Source organism: Notothenia rossii (assembly GCF_949606895.1).
Source record: "Notothenia rossii genome assembly, chromosome: 7".
In the NCBI taxonomy this organism is placed as follows: domain Eukaryota; kingdom Metazoa; phylum Chordata; class Actinopteri; order Perciformes; family Nototheniidae; genus Notothenia; species Notothenia rossii.
The window spans coordinates 43893428-43919917 of record NC_136905.1 but is presented as its reverse complement, the minus strand read 5'-3'; positions in this window follow the sequence as shown (position 1 = coordinate 43919917).

Sequence of the window (26490 nt, the reverse complement as noted above, 5' to 3'; positions counted from 1 at the left end):
GGGCAGAACAGAAGACAGATGCTCTGAGGGGGGGGGGGGGGGGGGTCAAGTGACCCTTTCAGAAGTAGAGGAGCCCAGACCCACTATTACCCAGTCAGTACAGGAGGAGCAGCTGGAGATGAAGGTGATGAGTGTTACTCTGAAGCAGAAGACACAGGACACAGAGATAGCTATCAGGAACAATCACTGAACTGCCTGAAGAACAGGTTCTTACACTCCCCCGTAGGATGTTAAGATCCCAACACACCTCAGAAAAACCCACGTCTCATGCCTTTATGGGTCCAGCATTACAGTCGCCTTTACTTGTTATCCCCAGTGGGAATATCGCTTACAACCCTTTCACACTAGGAGACATGTATGCTATGGTTGACAAAATGCCCCTACCTACTGAGGGAGGGAGACATTGGATGAGTAAGTTTGCTGATATGTCAGTAGCACAAACAATCTGCCTTGGAGATTTCAGGAGAATATTAGCACAACAGACTTCCCACTATGAGGTAGAAAGAGTTGAGAAAAGAGCAGGAACAGAAAACATGAATGATAACAAGCCCATCTCTTCCAATAACATACACAGCTTGCTGAGCAAGGCAATGAGAGAACATTTCCCACAGAAAGGAGGAGGTTACGGTTCACTGTCCTTCACATTCACACCTGGAGAGGCCGCAGCAACCATGTTGCTCAGGTCATGCCAAGAATACACAGTGGCTACTGACTGTAGTCCCGATAATAATGACCAACATATACAGATGTTCCGTAAAGCAATAGTGGCAGCAATACCTGCCGAGATTAAAACTCTTATGGAGGACAACCCAGAAATAGATCACATAAACACACAGACATGGGAGCGTCATTTGGCCCATCATTTAGGCAAATTTAACAAACAACTCACAAAAAATAAAACCGAGGAAGAAGAGTTGAGAGTGCAACTACTTCGTACTCAGCTAGAAATAGCCCGTAAAACAGTCCAAAATGAGAAAAAGAAAAAAGTGTCAGACAGCTGATTGTTCATCCAATGGCGCCAGCAGAGCAAGCACCGGGGCCGCAAAACCCACAAGGGGGTTTTCCCCACCCAGGTCCGTCATATAACCAGGCCCAATATGGCTACAATAATGGTTTTCAGCAACAGAGGGGCGGGTTCAGAGGCAGAGCTGGAGGTAGAGGAGGGTTTGGAACAGCTCCAGGAGTGAATCAATATCAGCAGAAGGTGTGTTACCTGTGGACAGGCCGACCACTGGTACAAGCAGTGCCCACAGGGACCCCCACCACAGATAGGGCGGGGAAAAGGGGGACAGAGAGGGCGTAGACAAGGGAACCGATCAGACATGCAATATTTTCAGAAGCACCATGAGGCAGCCCCACAGGCCCAACACCAAGACCAAGGTCACATTGCACCCAATGCGATGGCCGCCCCCTATGGCCAGTTTGTCCAGAATGAACAAGACTATAACCCACCACAATGAGGTCGCCCAGAGAACTCTGAATGTATGGGCTTAGCGGATCCGTACATGGATATGACTGTAAAAAACTTGAAGCTACCATTCCTTGTTGATTCAGGAGCTAGTTATTCAACTATAAACTCCCCCATCTTCAACACGTGCATTTCGAGGAATACATTCTCAGTCATAGGGTTTTCGGGAGAAATAGAGCAAGTACCTCTCACTACGCCATTAAACACCAGAATAGCAGGCCAGATATTTTTCCATCAGTACATTCTGGCACCCCAAAGCCCGGCTAACCTCATGCGAAGGGATGTTCTTGTCAAAGCTAATGCCTCCATCCTCTGTTCCCCCGACGGACTAATAATATCGTTCCCAGATTGCACTCGCCTCAATTGTTCATTATTCAACATAAAGTCAGGTTCTCAAATGATGTTGGCCCAATCCACTGAAGCAGAAGCAACTCAGTATGCCACTATATACTGGGGGTTGCTCGACCGGCCCCGAGATAATATACCAGGACTATTTTCCATTTTTCAACAATGGAAGCCGTGGATTAACCTCCTCAGGCCTTATGGTTCCCCTCCAGACCCTCCCCATCTGACGCTAAATTATGACAGAAAAAATGACCAAAGTTATGAATATGCGTATGACGCAGAGGTGTCTATGTCCGTTTGGGATGTAACCACAACCAATTTATTTGTGGGACAAGCGGGGTCGGCTGCGTCTGCTGACCTCACTGATGAACAACTCTATTGGTACCGTATGTCAGCTGAAGCTACACCACACATTTCCTTAGCTATCAGAAAGGGCTATGAAGCTAAATAACTTGGTCCAATGGTAAAAACACTGCTAGAAGTCAAAGATTGGGAACCAACTCAGATAGCAGCACTCACATACTCTCCCTCACACAAAGCGTATGCTCTAAAAATCTGCACTCAATAACGCATCTTCATGGAAAAACACGAAGTGGATAGGCATCATGGTAGGGAGAAGACTGACCATGCATTCACTGATGACATGTTGCGTGACCTCCCGCCTGACCTGTGGTCATCTGACTCTCATGACGTAGGTTTCTGCTCAAAGGCTGCACCAATAACATTTGAGGTGAGCAGCTCTATGCCTATAAACCTATCACAGTACCCTGTTAAACCACAGGCCAAAGGGGGTATCAGCAAGGCAGTTGAGGGACTAAAGAGAGCGGGGGTGTTGGAACCCTCACAAAGCGAGTGGAACACTCCAATACTCCCGGTATCAAAACCTAGCGGGGAGTACAGAATGGCTCATGATTTGAGGACCATTAATGCTATCACGACTACAGCTCTGATACCAGTTCCTAACCCATACACGGCTATCTATAATATCTCACCTGAACATACATGGTTCACCTGTATTGACCTGGCCAACGCTTTCTTCTGCATACCTCTAGCAGAGAGTATGAGACCTATTTTTTCATTTACAATGGGCGGGGAAAAACTGCAGTACACAAGAATACCACAAGGCTTCAGTCTGTCTCCAGGAATATTTAACAAAATACTCAGGGAATAGCTGGATGGCGTTTCATTGCCAGAGGGGGTGGTAGTGATACAGTATGTAGATGACCTTCTCATTGCAGCACCCTCCGCAGCCTCCTGTTTAGAGGCCACCAGGAACTTACTGGTTCGCCTCCACGCAACAGGGTTCAAGGTCTCTAAGAAAAAGCTACAATTCACCCGTAAAGAGGTGACATCTTTGGGAAGAGTAATCTCTCCAGCAGGTACGGGCATGTCAGCAGCACATCAGGAAAACATTTGAAATCACCCCAGACCCAAGACAGTCAAAGACATGCTATCTTTTTTGGGTCTTACAGGCTACAGCAGACACTACATCCCAGAGTATAACCCAAGAACAGCTGAACTCAGAACACTGATCAATGAGAAAGACATGCGCAATCTCACCGCTACAATTCACTGGACACAAGCTGCAGAAGCTGCGTTCATTTTTCTCAAACAATCCATGTCTCAGGTCACCTTTCTCGCCGCTGCATCCTATGCATTGCCATTTTTCCTTGACATTTCTGAAAATGAAAACACAGTAAATGGTATTCTATTTCAGAAAAAGGGGGGATGTAGGTCAATACTGATGTACATTAGTATCACACTGGACAGAGTGGAGAACAGAGAACCTCCATGCACGAGACATGCAGCAGGTACAGCACGTATCTTAAACAAGATTTCACACATTGTGATGAACCACCCTTTGACAGTACTTACAACACATAGCATTGTCTCTTTTGTGAACTCAAGTCCATTCACAATGACTTCCACAAGACAGACCCGGCTAGAGAAAACTCTGACAAAAGCAAACATCAACTACACACATGAGGGAGTTAGCAGCGCAGACACCATTGTTAGCGGAGAACCCCATAGGTGTGAGGAAAGAATCATCCAGGATGTGAAGCTAAGAATTGATCTCAGAGACGAGCCTATGTCACATGCAGAAAACCTGTTCACAGACGGCTGTTGTTTCAGACACCCCACCAACGGGCTCCAAGCGGCCTACGCAGTGGTGTGTCAAACAGCTGAGGGAGAGTTTGAGGAAAGAGCAGCAGGAAAAGTAACAGGGAAAGTCTCAGCACAATTGGCAGAAGTGATGGGAGTCATTGCAGCATTATAACTGTCAAAAGTAAAAGATGTAAACATACATACTGACTCAGTATATGTCCATGGTGTCATACATGTGGAAATGCGCAAGTGGATGAGAGCAGGATTTGTAACATCCACCAATACCCCCATCAAACACGAGAAAGAGATCAAAAGGCTTGCAGAAGCAGTAATGTTACCCAACAAGCTAGCTTTACTCAATGCAAAGGTCACAGCACGGCAGACAACTACTTGACTTGGGGTAACAATGCGGCAGACAAACCAGCTAAAGCCAAAGCAGGGTATATACCATGGTTTCAAATGCTTGTTGCAAAATCTGCTGACTTACTGCCCGCAGTAACAGATGATACTCTCAAAGAAGCTCAAGCAGCAGGGTCGCCTCAAGATAAAACAGTACGGTTAGACAGAGGAGCTACCAACAAAGAGGGGATATGGTACTCCCCAGATGGGAGACCAGTGATACCCCCAGGATGGGTAAGATCGATGCTTAAAGAAGCACACGGCCCAACACATTGCGGTAAAACTCAAATGAGCAGACACCTGACTCACTGGTGGCACCCTTACCTACCTGACATGATAGCTAATCACTTGGAAGAATGTGTAATTTGCTTAACCCACAACATCATCATTGACTACACTAACATGATTGATAAAGCAAGAGGGTTCAGGTACTTACTAGTTGTGGTAGATGCATACACAGGTTGGCCAGAAGCTATGCCATGCAGGAGAGAAGATGCAGACTCAGTGATCAAATTCCTAGTCACGCATTACATTCCACTACATGGGTTTCCTAGGAAAGTGAGTTCAGACAATGGCAGCCATTTCAAGAACCATGACCTACGCACAGTAGAACAGTCCTTAGGACTAAGACACAGTTTTGGAGCAGTCTACCATCCACAGTCACAGGGAAAGGTAGAAAGAATGAACCACAGCATTAAACAGAAACTCAGCAAAGCATGTGAGGAGACAGGCATGAACTGGCTAGATGCCTTGCCTCTAGCCCTCATGTCAATCAGAAGCTCCATTAGCAGAGGGACAGGTTTCTCCCCATTTGAGCTGACACATGGCCACCAATTCCCGGGCCCAGGAGCCTTGAGTGTAGGAAAAGAACGAGAGGTCATGTGTTCAAAACCATACTACCGGCAACTTAAGGGCTTGGTATCAGACTTTTCCACACAGGTTGCTGACGCCAAAGGGGGACCTGAGAAGCACGAGGCCAACACAGCAGAGTTCGTCTGGCTGAAAGTCATCAGGCCTAAGTGGCTCAACCCCAGGTTTTCCGGCCCGTACCGAGTGACTCAGAGGACCTCCCATGCTGTCCGCCTAGAAGGAAAGGGGGACAACTGGTACCACTGGAGCCAGTGTGCAGTCGGGAAAACACCAGCAGTCGACCCAGGAGGCGCCATCAGCGGATCGGAGGAGGAGGATCGGGAGGACATCTCTCCAGCAGTCGACCCAGGAGGCGCCATCAGCGGACCGGAGGAGGAGGATCGGGAAGACATCTCTCCAGCATCAACCCGGAAGCCGCCATCAGCGGGCCGGAGGAGGAGGATCCGGAAGACATCTCTCTAGAAGGCAGCCCAGAAGCCGCCGTCAGCGGGCTGGGGGGATAAAGACACGGCAAACCAAGACGGCACAGGGGACTCCACTTCCCGCTGAAACAGGTTGATATAGCCGGTGTGGAACTTTGGTTTAATAATAAATTTTTTGAGGAACTTTGAACTTTGTTTTAGTAATCCATTTTTTGAGGAACTTTTAACTTTGTTTTAATAACCCATTTTTTGAGGCACTTTGAACTCTGTTTTAATAACTCATTTTTTGAGGGACTTTGTTTAATAACCCATTATTTGAGGGACTTTGTTTAATAACCCATTATTTGAGGGACTTTGTTTAATAACCCATTATTTGAGGGACTTGATTTATCCCATAATTTAAGGGATTGGTATATTTTTGCCCATTATTTTGAGGACTTGATTTATCCCATAATTTAAGGGATTTGTATATTTTTTGCCCATTGTTTAAGGGATTTGTTTATTTTTATTCTACATAACTATGTGTTAAAGGTTCCAGCAAATGTTGAAGGGTTCTTTTGGGGCAAACACAGTAATCTCTCTTCAGACTCCGAGCAAAACGAGTACCTTTCAGAGGCGCTTAGAAGACCTCCGTGAGATAGGTAATAAAACCCGGGTAGCTCCCTCACCCCTGCTTACTTGAATCAGTTGGTGGAAGACTACTGATTGATATATGTGGGGACCCGCATTTACCAATAAAAACCTATCGCTTAAAATCAATCACTAACCAAGTTTGGAGTAACTCCTGTTTTACTTTCCGAATAGGCCCTTTTATCATTACTCAACATCTAGACGAGGGTAGATGTCTATTTAAATACTCCCCGTACTCAAGAGGGTTTTGGCATATCTGGGTCTCAATCTCCCTCAGGGGGCACGTTTTGTATTCTGGGGAACCAAGGTACGATCGCATTGACCTTTGGTAATATACGGTTTAAAGCAGGGGTCGGCAACCTTTTTGATATGAAGTGCCATTTTAAAAAAAGAAATGTTATCATCATGCCGACGATCGAGAATTATCAACGGGGGGGGAGCCTCGCTGCGGGGAAGCAGTGTTTGGACCTGTCAACGTAACTTACACATTTACCACATTTAAATAATTGGTTTAAACGGCATAATAATAATAATAATGATTCTCCAGAACACACATGTTATGATATTAGGGTCATGCAGAGTGAGATGAGATCGCTGTCCCTTTAAGAGAGAGAGAGAGAGGGGTGTGGCTTGTGCATGTGTGTGTGTGGTTGGCAGAGCGACAGTGAGGGAACGTGTGTATGTTTCTGGAAGTGAAACGAGTAGCATATTATTTCGATGAGCAGATCGCCACTGGGCTTTCAACTAAAGACACAGCCACGCAAAAACTGCGGCATTTGTAAAGCTCCTTATGGGTAGGCCTATTGGAATTTGTGAAGTGCTTTCCTCTGTGGTGAAACGATCAGCACTGCACCACGGAGGAAAGCGGCAGAAAGTCACCTGGAGTTAAAGAGAGCGGGGCTGCGTTGCGTGCATGGTTCCTTCTGCAGGTAGACGCGCTCTGGCGGCGGTCTCGTTCAGGATCCGAAAATACAATTTAAATATTATTGCACACTTATTCCACTTATTCCTAGTGTGCCACTGGTTAGGGTGCCGCGTGCCGACCCCTGGTTTAAAGATACCAGAATAATTGGAGCTAACAGCATAATTATGTACGGGCACTGAAGAATGGTAGTAAGCCTTGGCCTCCTACTTACCATTATGGTAACGATAATTTTCATTGTCTGTAAAACTAATGATGTTCTTTCTCCAACCCCCGCCCCAGAGGAAGATATAGTAAGGACCAAAAGAGGGACTAGAGTAGCGAGCCTTATGTCCCCAAAAAGAACCTTCACTCTCCAAGAAGGTAGCGACGGAATAGTGGACATAGATCTGTGCGCAATCGCCCCATGTTCCAACTCTGACAAATCATACTCAAGTTTCGCTAAATATGTCTGCCTCACCCCAACAGTATGCAATACATTCACGGAAAGGTCCGCAGGCGCAAGTTATGCCTCTGTTTCTCCCTTTAACAGGGAAGATAAGGTATCTATTACTCACACCCGAGGATGTAAATGCGAATCCTGGTCTTATGTACTAGTTAACTCTGGTCCGAAAGACTGGGGATATACGCCTAAATTCAAATCAGCAAGGATTTTTGCCTCACTAAAACGTAGAAGGAAAGTCATTAGAAAGAACCCTACCTCTCCCTGTTCTACAGGAAGATGCAACCCCATCTTAATTATCCTAAGAAGGGTTGAGATCGGCGATGCAGGTCTATATATTTTGGCAGTACACGCAGGAAACAAGTCACCCCAAGGTCTGTTAAAGATAGTTGTCACTCCGAAACCAGCAGTAACTCGCCCAACTACCACCGAGGTACACTACATGTCTAAAATCATCTACGGAGATCAATGTACTAGCGAAGTTGGCGAACTTGAACCACTAGACATAAATCAAATGGCCACAGGTTTTACGGATGATAACCTATGGTTAAAATGGGTTGCTGGGACTGCTCACGAACAAATGGTAGGTGATTGTTTAGCTTGCGCGACCGCTCGTCCCCACTTGATAACTGACCCAGCTCCTCTCTTCCCTTCAGATACCTGGGGTTACAACTGTATGTTAAAACGTACCCAAATGGCTAGCCCATCAAACTGTACAACCTTAGCCAGTCTTTTCCCACCGATTGATAATGGCACGAAAACAGGACCCTTTACTCCAAGAAAAGGCAGAGGGGGATACACTTGTTTCAAATTAACCAGCGCCTCCCCTAAATTTAATCTGGGTAATGTTTCCTCTGACTGGTGCAACAGCACTCTAGCAGGTAAAATGGTAGGTCAGTGGGCCAGGGGTGGGCTTTACTATTATTGTGGCGGCCGACGTTTGTATACCAGAATTCCGGAAGCATCAGTAGGACTTTGTGCAATGACCCGCCTCCATGCCCCTTTGACATTACTAGGTAATAGGTTAATTCCCCTCGATACGAAACATGTCTCGAACGGTCAGTTAACTAACTGACGGCGAAGACACGTCTTAAACAAAAGAGACGCAGAGGTCAACTTTGACCTTTCCAGTAACGCCCCTACTTACATTGACTACATAGGAATCCCTCGGGGGGTCCCTAATGAGTATAAATTAGCTGTCCAGATCGCGGCAGGGTTCGAAAATCTTCCTATCATTGCAGGTATTTTTCCCATTACCCCTAACAAAAATGTAGACATGATTAACTTTGTACATTACAATGTCCTCCGTTTAGCAAACCTCACTAGGGACGCAGTAGAAGGCCTAGCTGAACAGTTAGGGCCTACCTCCCTTATGGCTGTACAAAATAGAATGGCGTTGGATATGCTTCTGGCGGAGAAAGGGGGTGTTTGCGCAATGTTTGGTGATATGTGCTGCACGTTTATTCCCAACAACACGGTGTCTGACGGTTCCGTGACTAAAGCCTTAGAGCAGGGGTGGGGAACCTCCGGCCTCCGGGCCGTATACGGCCCGCGAGACCATTTGGTACGGCCCTCGAGGTAATTTATAAACACACGCAAAAAAGAAAAAAATTCAAGAGATCTAGACTGCAAAATAATTAAACAAGCTTGTTTTTCCTGGCCAAGGTCAGGGTCCATGAACACAACACGAGCCTAACGTGTCATCACGTGGTATATGTCTCGTCTGACAGGAATGTAGTTCTAACGGAGAGCACCAGAACGCGGCTCCGGGCCGGGACTTCACAAATTGCAATACCCATAAGGAGCTGTACACATGCCACAGTTTTTGCGTTGCTGTGTCTTTAGTTGAAAGCCCGGTGGCGATCTGTTCATCTGTCATACTGATCATACAGTCAATAACGTTGTTGTTATTAGCATCTGGTTAGCTAGCTATGCTAACGAATATAAGAAGCGTTTTCTCCAACCAGTGAGGTAAAGGCACATCTTTATATGATCATTATAGTTATAGAAAAATAAGAGAATAAAGTAAACAGGTATACAATACTATATGACAGTAAAAAAAAGTTGTTGTTAATAAACAAGAATACAGTTTAAAAGGGAAGTGACTTGTAAAATATCCATAAAGAAAAAAACCTCTTTACAGTTCTGTTTCGTATGGGTGTTGAGAGATGTATCCATAGATCTCTTCATGTTGCTCTCAAAGTGCACCAGATTGATGCTTTTAACTTCAACATTTAAAACAAATCTTCCTGGTGGTGCATGCCCCCAAACCCCCCTAGATGAGGTTAGATCCGCCCCCCCCCCCCCACACTTAAATCATGTCCACATGGATATGAAACTAAATACATTTGCACACATCTTGTGTCCATATCTTTCTGTTTTGGTGGTCATGCCACGGTGCATGAATGCGCGGGTCATGGTCAAATATCTGGATTAAGAGGTTGCTTTTTTTTTGCACAGCATGAAAGAAACGCGAAATGAATGGGCTGTGATTTGAGTTTTTTAAGCAGACGTTGAGTTCAATCATTTGTACGGCCCTCGAAGGATGTTGTAAAAATTGAAATGGCCCTTGAGAGGAAAAAGGTTCCCCACCCCTGCCTTAGAGGGTCTACGCACCCTATCTAACACCATGCATGAACAATCAGGGATCAACAATCCTATGGAGGAATGGATGACAAACATGTTTGGTAAATGGAAAGGTTTAATAATGTCTCTTCTAATTTCTGTGGCTACTTTTATTGCCATTTTCGTGACATGTGGTTGTTGTTGTGTGCCTTGTATCCGCTCATTGTGTGTTAGACTCATCAGTTCCACCATTGAGGGAAAAGCTGCCCCTTCCCCTTCGTACCAAATGCCCTTGTTGGCTTACGCGTCGGAGGGGGAAGAGCACGATGACTCAGCCGACAAGGACACATTTTTTTTTACATATTTTGGTCTCCCTCCACTGTCATAAGAAGTTGTTATGGTGGACTGTTCCTAAAGGTTTAAAGTGCTCTAAATCCCAGCTTCTTTTTTTTTTTTTTTCTTTTTTTTTTTTTTTTATTGAGTCAGACACAATGAGTTTACATTTATACAGTCAATATTTTTATTTATTTTCCCCTTTCCCCCCCTCCCGGTCCTAGCTAGTAAATTAACTAACTAAATAAAATAGATACATGTATAGGTAAAAGTAAAGTAATGTAGAAGATAATATTAAAAGAAAATGTATAGATAAGGGAAAAAATAATAGTAACAGTAATACTTGTACCCATATACTCACATATGTGTACCCACATATACATATACACACACATAAGTGTGTGCACATACCTACATACATGTATACAAAGACAGAACAAATAAATTAAAATAAAAAAAAATAAAAAAAACATACACATACATTCGTAGTTCCCCTCCTTTCTTCTTAATTTAGTGTCTTAAGTTCAGCTATGTAGGCTATCATAGAGCCCCAGACAGATTCAAATAGTTTTGAGGAGCCCTTCAGGTTATATTTAATATTCTCCAAGTTCAGATAAAACATAAGATCTTTAAGCCATAGAGATGCTTTAGGTGGTATAGGAGATTTCCATTCTAGGAGTATTCTTCTAAGTGCTAATAGAGATGCAAAGGCTATACTGTCCTTAGTTTTCCTCCTCATCATTCGATGGCCAGGTAGTACTCCAAAAATGGCAGTTTCTGCACATGGTGTCAATACCACGTCCAAGGACTCAGTAAGGTGTTTGAAAATGCTTGTCCAGTATCCTTGTAGGCGAGGACAAGACCAAAACATATGAGTCATGTTTGCTGATGACATGTGGCATCTGTTACAGGTATCCGTAACATTTGGGTATATTTTGGAGAGTTTAGAGTTGGTGTAATAGATACGGTGGACAACTTTTAGTTGTATAAGATTAAGCCTGGCACAGGACGTACTATTGTTCACTCTCGCTAATACGCCATCCCAGACTTCATCATCTATAGCTTGGACTAGTTCCTCTTCCCAATCTTGTTTAATCTTACCAAGCGATGTTTCTGTGAAACGGGAGACGGAATTGTAAAGTCTTGAAATCAAACCTTTTTTGATTGTTAGAGTGTCCAGAATTGAGTCAATTATTGAATCCGGAGGGATATTGGGGGAGGAAGGGTTGTTTAGTTTAACCCAGTTTCGGACCTGGAAGTAGCGAAATAGATGAGTGCCTGGAAGGCAAAATTTGTCAGAGAGTTGGCTAAAGCTACCGAAAACATTGTTAATGTAAAGGTCCCTTACTCTGATAAGACCTAATCTCTGCCACATAGAGAAGGCCCCATCAGTGTAAGGGGGGAGAAAGAGATGGTTGTTTTCGCGAATGGGACTATGTATAGAAGATCCACAGAGTCCATGAGCCTTTCTGAATTGGGACCAAATTCTTAGGGTGGAAACAACAATCGAGTTATTTGAAAATTGACTCGGCAGGCTGGGTAATGTAGATGTGAGCAAAGCCAAGAGTGAGGTATTAGGACAGGATTTGGCTTCAAGCTCACACCAACTCAATGTTGGTTCCTTAGTCCATATAATTACTTTGTGGATATTGGCTGCCCAATAGTTGTGTCTTATATTTGGAAGCGCTAATCCTCCTGTAGATCTATGCCTTTGTAAAAGCTCTTTCCTAATTCTAGGAGTCTTCCCTTGCCATAAAAAAGAGGAGATTAGTGTGTCTATTTTACGAAAAAGGGATTTTGGTAGGAAGACTGGCAGACATTGAAAGAGGTACAGAAAGCGAGAGAGAACGTTCATTTTGATACAGTTTACCCTCCCAGCGATAGTTACATGTAAATTATTCCACCTTTCCAAATCAGATTTGAGCTTGTCAATTAGTGGTGGGACGTTATCTTTGTAAAGGTCTGAGAGTTTTCCACTTATATTCACGCCTAAATACTTAAAATTACTCCTAGACATCTTGAAGGTGATGAGTCTATCGGGGATCTGAAGGGCCAGGTCATTTACATGGAAACACTCACTCTTGGAAAAGTTTAGCTTGTACCCTGAGAAGGTTCCGAATCGGGTTAACAGATCTATTATCTGAGGAATGGTAGATATAGGGTTAGAAATGAAAAATAGTAAGTCGTCAGCGTATAACGAGAGTATGTGTTCAGAGCCATATCTGGTAATTCCTTGTGTAAAGCTGGCCGATTTAAGCGCAATTGATAGGGGTTCGATTGACATTGCGAATATTAACGGGCTTAGAGGGCAAGTAACTCTACCTAGTGTAAAATAATGAGAACTTATCCCGTTAGTACTCACTGAAGCCTTGGGTGAAGAGTATAACAATGCTATCCACGACACAAATTTGGATCCGAGGCTGAACCTCTTAAGGACCTCAAATAGAAAGCCCCACTCCACCCTGTCGAACACTTTCTCTGCATCCAATGAGACCACCACCTCTGGTGTCTCCTTGGATGCAGGAGAGAGGAGGATGTTGAGAAGGCGACGGATGTTGGAGAAGGAGTGACGGCCTTTCATAAACCCAGTTTGGTCTAATGATATGATGTTTGGCGTCACTGATTCAAGGCGTATGGCTAGTATTTTAGCCAGGATCTTATAGTCCGCGTTCAGAAGGGAGATGGGGCGATAGGAGCTACATTCAGAATTATCCTTGCCTGGTTTTAATAATACAATTACTACCGCCTCAGTCAGAGTTTGTGGCAACGTTCCCCGGTCCAGAGAGTCCTCGAACATTCTCAAAAGAAGGGGGGTCAATTTATCAATAAATTGTTAATAAAACTCAATTGGATAACCATCTGGGCCTGGGGCCTTGCCACTCTGGATCAGCCTGATCGAGTCAGCTATTTCATTAGGCTTTAGAGGTTGATCCAACTCACCCTCCTGAGCAGGTGTTATGGACGGAAATTCCAGATCATCCAAAAATGTAGTTCTGTCCGCATTATCAACCGGGGCTTGTGAGGCATATAGTCCAGAGTAAAAGGTTTTAAAGCAGGGGTCACCAACCTTTTTTAGGATGAGGGCTACTTTCAAAAAATAAAGCAAGTCGGGGGCTACTTTTACTCCTCTTTTTTTTATTTTTTGCAGTGTATATATTTTATATTTATATATTATATGCTTACCTTTAACCTTTGTGTGCTGTTTGGGTCTGTGGGACCCGTTTTCAGTGTTTACTAAAAGAAAATGTATGCAATTTAATAATTTTAACCTGCTTTATTTGGGGGTGGACCTCACATCCTCTAGGGGGGGCCTCACATCCTCCAGGGGGGATCTCACATCTTCTAGGGGGGTCCTCACCTCCTCTAAAAGATTTTGTTTTAAATGTTGAAGTGAAATGCACCAAACTGCTGCACTTTGAGTACAAAATGAATTTATGGATACAGCTCTCAACACTCATATGAAAGGGAGCTGTATACTTTTCAATACTCCAATCATCTTTAGAATATTATCACAACCAATAACAAATCATTTAAACTGGTTTATTCTTATCTTATGTTACCTAATTAGCATTCTTTCTTTTTATTTATGCATATTTTACTAATCACTCCCCTTTTAAACTGTTTTTTGTACTGTCCTATAGTACACACTGGAATGAATTCTTACTTTATCTATATTAAATAGATAAAAGTGTGCTCTCCCTAGCTCTCTCTCTCTCTCGCTCGCTCTCTCTCTCTCTCTCTCTCTCTCTCTCTCCCTAGCTCTCTCGCTCGCTCACAGAGGCTGTGGGCTCCTCCTTGGCGATGACGGGTTGTGTTAAAAAATAATAATAAACATATTTGTAAAGTGGGAGGACACAAACGGGATTTCGAAAACAGCGGGGGACATGTCCCCCCTGTCCCCAGTAGAGATTACGCCATGCGTGTGTGTGCGTCAAGTGGAATAAATATATATGCAAGTTACAACACACACAGAGTAAAACTCTGCTCCTCATGTGTTGTATAGGCTGGCATGATAGGCTGTTCAATGGGGCTGATGTGTTGTGTAGATTCCACCAGAAGGAAAATCAGCGGGGAGGTGCCACATTGCTTTTCGTCCTGACTGCAACGTTGGTCCCGCAAATCAAGCAAGAACGTGATTGGTCGATATTCATTGTGGCGGTGGGGGAGGAGGGGTGTTAGATAGATATAGAGTTGTAGTAAGTAGATAGAGTTCGCTATGATTTAGGTTTCGTTTATGCATAGAGTAGATTATTTTAATTACATTTCCTTTTTTGTTTTGGATTTGCTTGGCCTTAAATATGAGTGTGGTTTGAGTCAGTCACCAGATCGGCTTTGAGTAGTATTTGAAAGGTATAGAAAAGTTTGTCAGGAGCCCTCCACGCACATGTCTGCCCACTCCCTCATCAACAAGTCATCTAAATCACAGCTTCTGATGGATTTATATAAATGTTGGGGGACAGACACAGTAGAAAAGAATGACAGTGGTTATGTTTCAAATGCTGTGTATAAGTTGATCTCGTGAGGTGAGATCAAAAGAGGGATTAAAGATTAAAGTTAACAGATATTGTTCGAAACTGTATTAAAGTAAACATGTATTATTTTAAACTGTATTGAAGTAAACATGTATAATTGGGGACTGTTTTCAAGTAATCCTATATATATATAACCTTCTCACTCACACTCACTGACCTAGATACCAGCACACACTACGGGTTTCATAACTATCAATATTTACTAGTCGACACGTTTTTCAAAATAGCAGTCGACTAGTCGACTAGTCGTTACGTCATAATAAAGACACACAAAGAGAGGTGTACAACTGTATTTTATATTGGAACTCATACAGTAACATTAAACACTGCATTTTAATTTGTGTTACATGGCTGAGTAAATAACAAACAGTAACTGGACTCACCAAAATCGACAGCAAAAAACTCTTGTTTACATAAATGCCACGTAAATCCAGTGTGCAACAGCGCATTGCGCAACACTTCGCTGTCCTCCACGATAACGTCCACCTTTCCATATTTCTGGTTTGGTTTGAACACCAACGCATCGTCATGTGAGGGAAGGAGGCTTGACCGCTTTCGGGTGACAGTGTTGCCTGCCAGGGAAAAAACCCTCTCACTCGGGGTGCTTGTGGCTGGAATAGCCAGGTAGCTCCTCGAAAGCGGGGGAAGCGGTGCACGTTTTCTGCCCACCACTCCAGTGGATTATCCATTGTGGGGATATGCGGTGTCCGCTGGCAGTAATCCCGTAGCTCATCATCCGCATCACTGTTGACCCGTGTTTTCTTGCTGTTCGTTTGCCTCTGTTCAGTGCTGACGCCGGTCCGTTGCTCACTGGTGCTAGCATTACTGTTAGTGCTAGCTGTCGGCAGTGGGTGTGTCATCTTCAGATGGTTGCGCATAGCAGATGCATTTGTATTGTACTTCAGTACAGCTGTACACAACTGACACTTCACTGTGGAGTTGGTTACATCTTCGTTGAAGTCCTGCCATACATAAGAATGTCGGACGTGTTTTGGAGCATTTTGCAGCACCTCGTTTACCTCCTTTTTTTTCACGACTAGTTGACTAGGGCCTACAGCGCCGACTAGTGGTAAAAATAGTGGTAAAAATAGTCGACTAGTCTTAGCACACACACATATTATTTTCAAGGTCCTTTCTGGGCACCAATATATCTGTGTACAATGTTTGATTGTCTGGGAAAGAATAGTTTGTGTGAAATATTCCTTGGGAAAGTAGAGGAGTGAATTCAGGTGCAAGATAAAAGATGGACTCTGTCCTTGGGTAGTTCCGAAGCTCTCACGCTCTGTTCAGAAGTAAAATACTTTTTCCCAGAACTCTAATTCGCTTAGGAGTGAAATCGACTGCCTCCAAATCTATCTATGTATACTGATGTTTATTCATGCACGGGGCTTCCTGTTTCTGACTTGCTGGTCCCGATACCTGTATCGCACGGCAGTAGAACTTGAAGTCCAGAGTACTCTGTAACTTGTATGGGTTTTTTTACCATTAAAATCAGATGACGGTGTTTTGAACTCCTTCTTCTTATTAATGTGACCAGGCTCATCTAACGGACGGCGCGGAGCAGAGGTGGGCTTTAAGCCACCACCACTGTGGTGTTTGCTCCAACAGTGCACTGTGTGTTTGCGTCTGGGGAGTGCTTTTGTGCGTGCTCTATAGTGCCCGTAATAGTGTTCACTGGAGTCCAGCACCTCAGCACCCCCACTCAAAATACCTTCCCGCGCCTCTGATGGCTACTGCCATATTTGCAAAATTTGCCTCTGAACCTTGACAAGTGCATGTTTCAGGCTTATCAATGAACAACAGGAGGGGTCACAGACATAAGACCAGCTATTAAATAAAACTCTTCTGACCTTAGTTGTCATGTGGGTATATTAATTCACCTATTTATTAATTATATGTTTTACATTTGATAACACCACTGTGTTTCGTATCCCCTAAACCTCCAGGGTGTACACAGTTTAATACTGGCAACTTCTAATTGTGGGAAATACGAAAACGTCTTAAAAAGAGACGTGCCACATAATGTTGCGGGGGGGGGGGGGGGGGGGGGCTGGACCATCGATGTAAGGGCTGAACCCGTCCAATTCCAGTTTTGGAAAGTCTACCGTGGTTCCATTCCATTTCAAAGAGCTGTTGACGCTCAGCGTAACCTTGTCGCACTGCCACTCCAACATCCAATCACAGGGCTTGATGACTAATCACAGGGTTTGTAAAGCAAGGTGGATGTTTTAGTCCCAAACGATAGCTGGGGATTCTGGGTAGTGTAGTGTCTTCAGAAACTGTAGTGTCTAAACTCCTAAAAAACGATTTGTTTCTCTGAATCGAAGGTTAAAAACACAAAAGCATTGTACACAATTTAAACCAATCAATATTGTGTAATTAACAAGGATAAACTGATGTTTTTTAGTGGACGACTAATGCAGATATCACTGTGTAATCATTTGACAGTGAGGGGAATATATCCGGTTTTATTATGAAAACTTAGAGACCGGAAAAACAGTTTTCACCCACGCTAACTTTACATGGAAGCTGCACACGTTATCCTGATGAGACCTCAGATTTTCTTCGTAAATATCTATCAAACTATAGATCCTACACATCCACTGGACGTGGATTCTAAAAGTACAATATACACTTCTCAAAAAGCATTTTAATGGCCAAACTATTCCACAATTTAGGACTTGCCAGAGAGGGTTATTTGTGAATAAACGAATAAACGGGAGCATGTTTCTTACACGACCACTAGAGGTGCTACACTTTAAAACGTGGCTATGGGTCGTAATCTAAGCTGCTTAAACAATCGACCTATTTGGTCGTTTTTTGTTGGAGGACAGGCTGTGCAACATATATATAGGAAATAGAACAAATATAACAGATACAATTGTGAAAGGGAATCTTTTTAAATGTGACCCCTTAATGTGAGTACAGAGTCACACAAGTTATTCACCTTGTTTAACTAATGTCTATACAGTATCTCTATACTTCCTCAACTCTATTCCCCCCTCTCTCCTTTATGTATTCTGTTCCTTCCTAAGTTATTTTACATTGTCTTCTACAGAAGTGGGAAGTACTGGAGAACAAATACTTTGAGCATTTTTCTGGTATCATTACTTACTCCTCTAATTATTTTGCTGACAACTTTTTACTTTAACTCTTTTTACTCATTATTATTTAGTCATTGTGCTCCTATTTCAACCTAATGTCGTACATAAAACAATCAGTGCACGGATGAAAATGACAATGACAGTATTAAGATTTGAAATATAAGTTCTTTAATGTTCCAGTAATAAAGTGAAGTCCAGTTACCAGCTTGACTCTATACAATGTTTTGGTAGTAATGGCTACTTTTTACTTAAGTACATTTCAAATCCCATACTTATACCCCAGACTTAAGTAAGGAAGTTTAGTCATTCATTTTTAAACACAAGTATCTGTACTTCTATTTGAGAGAAGTACTTTTACCATCTCTGCTCTTCTATTCCATCCTCTTTCTGCTCCTTCTCCGTCCTTCCTCCCATCCTGCCCCCAACCCCCAACTCCCCCTTTGCGCTGCCTCTCTGCTGGCACAGTTAACAATGCTTACTCATGGTGGATAGCAGAGCCTCACGGCCCTCCCTGTAGTATGTGAGTGTGTGTGTGTGTGTGTGTGTGTGTGTGTGTGTGTGTGTGTGTGTGTGTGTGTGTGTGTCTGTGCATATGCATGTCTCACAGATTGGTACGAGGGCAATGCGTCACACCTTCTCGTGTGAAATGAGTGATGAATAAATGACTGTAAAATTCAATCTGAGCCCGGTCAATATGCAGAGGCTGAATATTAAAAAGCCTGTAAGCTCCTCTGTCAGAGCGGAGCCATTAGCAGGGGAGGAGAGGCGAGCACTGCTGGACATATTGGACATACCTCAGGAGTCAGGCCATCTCTGTGTGTGTGTGTGTGTGTGTGTGTGTGTGTGTGTGTGTGTGTGTGTGTGTGTGTGTGTGTGTGTGTGTGTGTGTGTGTGTGTGTGTGTGTGTGTGTCTAGCTCACAACTCATACTTGGTTTTACAAACAATATCATAATCTCACATGTACACCACCAGACTCTTTCACACACAGTATCATACCATCTTTCTTTAACGTACTGTCATTCCTTCCTTCATTTACTATCATACTATCGTACATAAATAACTATTCTCTCTCACACACAAAAACAAAATCTCTTAAACGCACCATCATACTCTCGTACACACACCACTATCGTCTTTCACAAACAACTATAATCTAATAGAACATTATAATAGTGTATGTTAAAGAGGATAGTAGTATGTGTGTAATCGGTAAACAATATGTAAGACAAAATAATAACCTATATAAGAGGGAATAGTATTTCATGTTAATAACAATAGTCATATATGTACAACAGAATAGCAGTGAATGAAAGGCCGAATAATAGCTTATATAAGAGGTAATAATAGTTAAAGTGAATGACTATATAGGTAGCCTATATGTATAAAACAGAATGATAGGGTGTGTGCATAAGAATAGTTATGAGTAGGGATGGGTATCGAGAACCAGTACTAAGTCAGTACCGGTACCTGATTGGATGGTATTGGTATACCGTTAAGCCGCTGGACAAACGGTGCTGCTATCGGTATATGAATTACGCTACTTCCTTAGTTTAAACAATTCTGGTTGGTTGGGAACCCTCATCCCATGTGACGTATCCGGCTTGAGTACCATTGATTGGCCACTGTGAATGCCACTTGTCATCTCTCCTTACAGCGCTCTTATTATTGTGAGACTCCCGGGGGCAGACCTTAGGGGCAGACGCAACACCTTGCTAGAAACAGCGTCTCAAGGCTTCTTAACATTTAACAACCTAATGATGTTGTTATGGCAACTTCAGTGTCCAAACAGCCACATTTACTGCTGCAAATACGTTCAAACATGCTGTTGACACGTAAAGCAGTGGCAACTGCCACCATTTCAGCTGACTATTTCTCAGAAATACTGTCACATAACATCCATATATTTCAGTGCTAGGTTGATGCTTAGCTAAGCTAACTATGAAACACTTTAACTAACAGGACTCCGGATCAACTGTGTACTGTAAGGTAGCTTCTAGCTTCATGTCGAACAGTAAGTCAACATTTCCCAGAGAGCTTTCTTTGAAATCACCGGGTAACGCTAAAAAACATTACATTTAGATTGTATGACAAAGTGTTCATTTAACATATGTGGCTAGCTATAGCTACTTGCTAACGGTTTAGCTTACCCCCACGATTCAAAGTAACGTCAACGTAGCTGTAATTTATGCTTTGCTTACACGTTCGCATAACTTGGAAGTTTACTGACATTTACATAGCTTGTTTGCCTGACTCAAGTGGTGGCTCTGGGGTTGTTGTGTGAGCCACCACTTGAGAATTGTCATATTTTTTAAGAAAAAAATGTCTTATGTCCATCTTCAAAAACTCTGAGTCTGACTGGCAGTTTACTTTAAACATTGTCACAGCTCACAGGATAGGTACCTGTCAGCCAATAAGACAGATGTTTATTTCCATTCAACTCTCTGGTTGGTCTGGTGTCTTGCCTCTGTTGCATTCACTGAACACGGGAAATTACAATCCTGCCGTCCACTCTTGTGTCATGATGAGGTTCAAGTAAAGCACAGTTAATGTATTATATTATTGACTCAATAATATAATACATGACTTTGAGAGTAGGCAATCTAGGCCTATTAACACAATTAATTAGACATACTTATCACGGCGACGGTGTACTGAGATTTATTCATTTATTTTTTTGCTAGGGGGCCCCTTAGTGGCTGCGGGGCCCTAAGCGGCCGCTTATGTCACTTAATGGGTCGGGCCGGCTCTGTGTAGTGTCTTCGGCCATCCTAAATTCTGAACAAATATTTCTTTCTCCGAATCGAAGGGGAAAATTACAAAAGCATCGTACACAATTTAAACCAATCAATGTTGTGTAATTAACAAGGATAATCTGGTGTTTTTGAGTTGACGACTATTGCAGATATCACTGTGAAATCAATCGACAGGGTCCGTATTAGAGTGGCGAAATCCCTCCCCTTCCGGGGGACCTCCATGGGACCTTATTTCGGAAAAATCATGTATTGAAGTCAATGGAGAGAGAAAGATTATTTTTTGATCCCGTTTGAATTGTGCAACGAATTACAAATATGATGTTTGTCAATTTAAAAGATAACTTTGTAAGTCAAAACAATTTAAATGTGTCGTAAAACTGTGAAGTAACACATTTTTTTTTGTGTGAAGCGCTCAATGAACTCTAACTCTGGTCTTGCATACGTCACCAACACCAAGATGGCCGTCATGTTAGCACATTTCACCTCTTTCTTTCAGAATGAAGTGAAAAGTATTAAAAGAGGTGAAAATCACTACAAGTCTGGCCATGTTGAGAACTGTACATACACAAAAGGGGAGTTAGTTGGTTCCGCAAGAGCCAGCATGCAGGACCGGCTTTACAAGGTTTCGGTGAGTAACACGAGTGTAATGTGTAACGTTAATGTACGCGACTCTGGGATTTGTAATCTTTCTAGTTACGTATTTTTCATAGTCTTATATTTCAACCGTTTTAAGACAAACTGTGACTTTTTTGACATGGAAATGTTTTTTTAAGATTAACAAACATCATATGTGTAATTCATGGCACAATTCAAACGGGATCGAAAGATAATCTTTCTCTCCCCATTGACTTCAATACATAATATTTAAGAAATAAGGTCCCATGGGGCGGAAGTAGATGGGTGTGACTTCGCCACTCTATACAATAAAGGGGACATGATCAAATAGGAATATAATTATCCTTTAAATAACGTTAACTAAAGGGAACAATCTATTTGACACAGCTGAAGCTCTGGCCTTCCTTAAAAACTAACTAATTTAATAAAAATCACAGTTGTATTACACACAATCAGTGTTGGGCAAGTTACTTTAAAAAAGTAACTAGTAATAGTTATAGTTACTGCTCTCCAAAGTAACTAGTTACTTTATTAGTTACTAAATTATAAAAGTAACTAGTAACATGTTACTTTAAGAATAATAACAATACAAATACAAGTTTTTGTGTTGTTCTGTAAGAGAAAAGACAACTCCCCATCATTGTAGCAATTATCATTATGAAATGTAGTGGAACAATAAAACACAAAAGATATGTTTAGACATTGGTTGAGACGGTGGGGTCTTTGGCGACTAGTTTTATAGCCCCATGTAAATTAGTTATGTGCTTCAGGAGATTTGCATTGCTATTATTCGATGTGGACAATGCTTTCTGTCCTGCACACAGTTTACATTTTACCGTAAGATTTTTTGCGTCCTTTATCCCCACAAATTGAAAATAGTGGTTATATTTCCAAGTTGCAAATGCGCTGCTGCTCTCGCTGATACTTGCATCTGCCATTGTGTGTGTGTGTGTGTGTGTGCTGGTGGTGAGCGTTGCCGTGTGTGTGTGTGTGTTAGCATTAGCAAGTGTTTGTGTGTGTGTATTTTCCCCATAAGGCAAGACCCGCCCAACTCTGTCTCTGATTGGCTTACCCTGAAATGTTACCCCGCGTTAACCAATCATCACTCCTCTCTGGTTACTTTCACTTCCATGGTGCTGTGAGAGGACATCGCTGTATTCGCCTGTAAGTTACATCCGCAGGGAGATTCGGTTCAGTTCCATCACATAATGTAACGCATTAACGCACCCATTTAAATCACAGTAACTATAACGGCGTTACCTAATGGGAATAGGTAACTAGTAATGCTATTAGTTACTGCAAAAAGTAGTTGCGTTACAGTAACGTGTTAGTCCCAACACTGCACACAATGCACGGTTTTTTTAGAACAAACATTCGTAACTAATGCACCATAATCAGTGTTGGGCAAGTTACTTTTTAAAAGTAACTAGTAATAGTTATAGTTACTGCTTTCAAAAAAAATTACTAGTTACTTTATTAGTTAATATATTATAAAAGTAACTAGTAATAAGTTACTTTACTTTAAAAATAATAACAATAAAAATACAAGTTTTTGTGTTGTTTTTTGCTGACTAGTTCTCTGAAGGCAACAAACTCGACCGTTGCGATGGGCAGCATGTCCTCAACAACATACCTGGCAATTAATCTGTTTAGTTGACTCTGGGTGACATGTGGCGATTTAAAAAAGTCTTTTTTTGGCTGTTTAGATGGTGTTGCTCCATCTGGGTCACTGCCGGTGGTTGAGACGGTGGGGTCTTTGGCGACTAGTTTTATAGCCCCATGTAACCTACATTACTTAGGTGCTTCAGGAGATTGGCATTTCTGTTTTTCGATGTGGACAATGCTTTCTGTCCTGCACACAGTTTACATTTTACCGTAATATTTTTTGTGTCCTTTATCCCCACAAATTGAACATAGTGGTTATATTTCCAAGTTGCAAATGCGCTGCTGCTCTTGCTGATACTTGCATCTGCCATTGTGTGTGTGTGTGCTGGTAGTGAGCGTTGCCGTGTGTGTGTGTGTGTTAGCATTAGCAAGTGTTCGTGTGTGTATTTTCCCCATAAGGCAAGTCCCGCCCAACTCTGTCTCTGATTGGCTTACCCTGAAATGTTACCCCGCGTTAACCAATCATCACTCCTCTCTGGTTACTTTCACTTTTCCGTGGTACTGTGAGAGGACATCGCTGTATTCGCCTGTAAGTTACATCCGCAGGGAGATTCGGTTCAGTTCCATCACATAATGTAACGCAGTAACGCATCCATTTAAATCACAGTAACTATAACGGCGTTACTTAATGGGAATAGGTAACTATTAACGCTATTAGTTACCGTAAAAGTAGTTGCGTTACTTGAAAATAAACTGTAAAAATAAAAGAAGCCTCCCGTGAGTTACTACAAGCTATAAAGTAGATTTAAAAAACGTTTTATAGAATAAAAGCTCACTGCTGGACGTTGTAGAAATGTGTGTGTGCACCACGACAGAGGAGCCTCATTCACTTTACATTGGCGTTGTTTGCGTGGTGCAGACACGTAAATGTAGCTCCACGCACTGCGGTGTTAAGGAGTCGTGGTGGAGTCACGCATTCTGGTGAGACCAGGCTGGTTTGATTTATGGCCCAGACAAACATGTGTGAAAGAGAGTATGATTGTGCATGTACAAGTGTTTATCAATATGTATAAAAGAGTTAAATGGTGTATGTGTGAGATTCTGATATTGTTTGTAAGACCAAGTATGAGTTGTGAACTACCCAGCTAGCGGGGAACGTTCTCACAACTTTGGCTAATGTTACCTATTGGTTCTAACAAGGTTTTTAAGAAACGTTTTAATCTGATGTTCAAAGAACCTTTTTAGGATGTGTATTTGTTCAAATAATGTTCCTATAAGGTTTAAGGTTAACTAAGACATAAGGTTTTAACTGCAACATTAAGAGGATGTTTTGAGGATTATTGAGGCCTGAGGAGACAGAACGTTTTTTTATATAAATGTTGCCTGCAACATTCTAAGGACGTGTTTTGGACGTTGTTGGGTAACACATTAAAGATGTTCTTTATAAAACGTTCCCTCAATGTTACATGATAACAAATGAAGAACATTTTCAAAGCAACATTCTGAAAATGTTTTCAGGAAGTTATTGAGGCCTGAAATGCGAGAAAGGGTTGTATAAAATGTTCCCTCAATGTTACATGATAACAAATGAAGAACATTCTCCAAGAAACATTCTGAAAATGTTTTCAGGATGTTATTCTTTTTTTTATAAAACGTTGCTGTTTTGGCAAATATTAACAAGGTCATGGTCAACGTCAGATTTATTTCTAGAGCGCTTTAAAAAACAAACTTGTTGCATTTGTTTGAAAATGATGTTTTAAAAAAAATCTGATGTCACCATATTTTCCTTTTGAAAAAAACAAACAAGCACGTAATTCATGATAAACTGTAAGCAGATATTGCATTTTTGCGGTGGCATGTGTGAGTTCCCAGCTAGAAATGTTTGTTACCATTCGTTGTTCTAGGAATGTTTTCAGCGGGACGTTTTATTTTGGTTCCCAGAATTTTCTTCTGAAAGATAGGATAACGTTTTTTAAAAACATTCTTGAAATGTTTAGTGATAACCTTCTTAAGATGTTTTTGATAACCTTCTTAAGATGTTTTTGATAACATTATTAGAACATTATGCCCTACTGTTCTTAAGACGTTTTCAGCGGGGCGTTTTATTTTGGTTCCCAGAATGTTCTTCTGAAAGGTAGGATAACGTTCTCTAAAAACATTCTTAACATTTTTGGTGATACATTTCTTAAGATGTATGAGCGCATACATCTTAATAATAAGTGCCGTTCAAATTCTCTACATGATAGGAAAGGAGGTTTCAAACTTCCTTTATAACCTCCTTTAGCTTAGGAACCACTGAACCTCCCTTACCGAAAGGAGAGGAGAAAATGCTGCCCCACAATGCCTTGCAGCCACAGCATTTGCCATCACACAACAGTCGGACGTTCACGGAAACAACCGATTATGACGGAGAAATTATATCATGAAACTTACGGTGCTTATTAAGCATTTTAAAATGTATGTGGTAAGTTGCCAAAGTGCCTTGGTTTTGAACATTCATCAGTATTATAATCAAAGAGAGAAATATGAACGTTAGTTTTTACTGAAATGATTAAATAAAGTCAACATTTCACAGAGCTGTGTGGGGTTTGTTCAACTTTTAAAATATGTTTGAATGGTGATATACACAGTGATAGATGTTAAGGACTAACGTTTATAAAAAAAATACATCCCAGCTAGCGGGGAACGTTCTCACAACTTTGGCTAACGTTACCTATAGGTTCTAATAAGGTTTTAAATAAACATTTTAATCTGATGTTCACATAACCTTTTTAGGATGTTCATTATTTAAAATAATGTTCCTATAAGGTTTAAGGTTAACTAAGACATAACGTTTTAACTGCAACATTCAGAGGATGTTTTGAGGCCTGAGATGACAGAACGTTTTTTTATAAAATGTTCCTTTCATGTGATATATTAACAAACGTGGAACGTTTTGCCTGCAACATTCTAAGGACGTGTTTTGGACATTGTTGGGTAACACATTAAAGATGTTCTTTATAAAATGTTCCCTCAATGTTAAATGATAACCAAAGAAGAACATTTTGAAAGCAACATTTGGATAATGTTTTCAGGAGGTTATTATTTTTTTATAAAATGTTCCTGTGATGCGAATTATTAACAGGGTCATGGAAAACGTCAGATTTATTTGTAGTGCGCTTTAAAAAACAAAGTTGTTGCATTGGTTTGAAAAGGATATTTAAAAGAAATCTGATGTCACCACATTTTCCTTTTTAGAAAAAAACAAGCACGTAATTCATGATATTGCATGTTTGCGTAGGCATGTCTGAGTTCCCAGCTAGACATTGTTGGTTCTAAAAACATTTTGAGAATGGTACCATTCATTGTTCTAGGAATGGTTTCATCGAGAAGTTTTAT